This window comes from Gigantopelta aegis, unplaced genomic scaffold (assembly GCF_016097555.1).
Source record: "Gigantopelta aegis isolate Gae_Host unplaced genomic scaffold, Gae_host_genome ctg6314_pilon_pilon, whole genome shotgun sequence".
Taxonomy (NCBI): Eukaryota; Metazoa; Mollusca; class Gastropoda; order Neomphalida; family Peltospiridae; genus Gigantopelta; species Gigantopelta aegis.
Genome location: NW_024534955.1, coordinates 15,064 through 16,446, shown reverse-complemented (window position 1 = coordinate 16,446; position 1,383 = coordinate 15,064). Strand labels below are relative to the sequence as shown.

The 1,383-nt window shown below is 33.8% G+C and overlaps 1 pseudogene; it reads left to right on the top strand.

The window, feature by feature from the left end:
• The first annotated feature begins 403 nt into the window (after positions 1-403).
• LOC121366590 lies at positions 404-1,038 on the top strand (annotated as a pseudogene).
• The last annotated feature ends 345 nt before the right edge of the window (positions 1,039-1,383 follow it).

The following is a 1,383-nucleotide window of genomic DNA, read 5'->3' as shown; positions in this document are numbered from 1 at the left end:
CTTGGTAGATATTGCTAGATTATAATTATGTATATGAGCCATATTATTATACTATATCAATATAGAAAATTTATTAACAGAACGTGGCCCAATGACTATGCTCTTAAATGTGAATTTGCACTTATTTATTCAATTTTCAGTTATAAATAAACTATATCACCTATTAAGTTAGTTTTGGCTCCAGACTTTACTCAATGGCTATTGTTCAAAGGGGATTTTATGTAAAACGGTTGGGGGGTCAAGAATTTTAAATAAAGTCATGTAATTATACACTTATGATTTTATAGCGTATTCATTAGCATATCTTCCGTTGTGCAACGCCTGCCCACAACTATTAAAGTGACAGGTAACAGTATTCTCGGGGCTAGATAGCCTCTATCTATCTTGAAACCATGTCGAAAAGTAAGGAAAAGTGATCTGCCAGTTCACAAAGTCATTATGGTTGGTCCTGGGGGAGTAGGGAAGTCAGCCCTGACGTTACAGTTCATGTATTCAGAGGTAAGGCTCTCCAGGAAGTCTAATAGCTTTATATATTTGTTGTCTTCTTAGTTTGTGGAGAACTATGAGCCTACGAAGGCAGACAACACAGAAAGAAAACAACAGTATCTGGTCAAGAGTGTCAAATTGATATCCTTGACACAGCGGGACAAGAAGATTATGCTGTCATCCGGGATAATTACTTCGTACAGGGGAAGGGATTATATGCGTCTTCTCTGTCACAGAGAGAGAAACATTTTGATGGAATGAAAGATTTCGCGAGCAAATACTTCGTGTTAAAGTAGACGACCAAGTCCCTATTATTTTAGTAGGTAATAAGTAGACTTACACGATCAACGTGTTATTAATGCTGACGAAGCTAAAGCATGGCTCACTCTTGGGGTGTGCAATATGAAGAAACATCAGCAAAGACCCGTTTTAATGTTGACAAAGTATATTTTTGATTTGGTATTACAAATCAAAGATAGAAAAGATGCTGCTAGTGGTCCTAATCAAAGAAGAAAAAGAGAAAGAAAAGCAAATGTACCATCTTGTGAATGATCTATCATCACATGTTAATTCAGTTCTGGCTTGGATATTTTTTCAGTTACCCTTTGTAATTTTATTATAATAATTATGTAATTAGGACTAGCTGTTACTATATAATATTATTATAATTACTTCACTCACTCAATGGAATGTGTTTTGTACTCATAATTGATAGCCATATTAATCATAATGGTACTTAATATCTCACTTGAATTTAATAATTATTGTTGTCTAATAAATTGAGTGCCAACAACTCCAACAGGACAATTTAAAGATGTAAATGAAACAACAAAATAATAAACTAATATCAGTTACTACCATATAACAAAAGTCGATGCTGTCTATAGCATTATCATA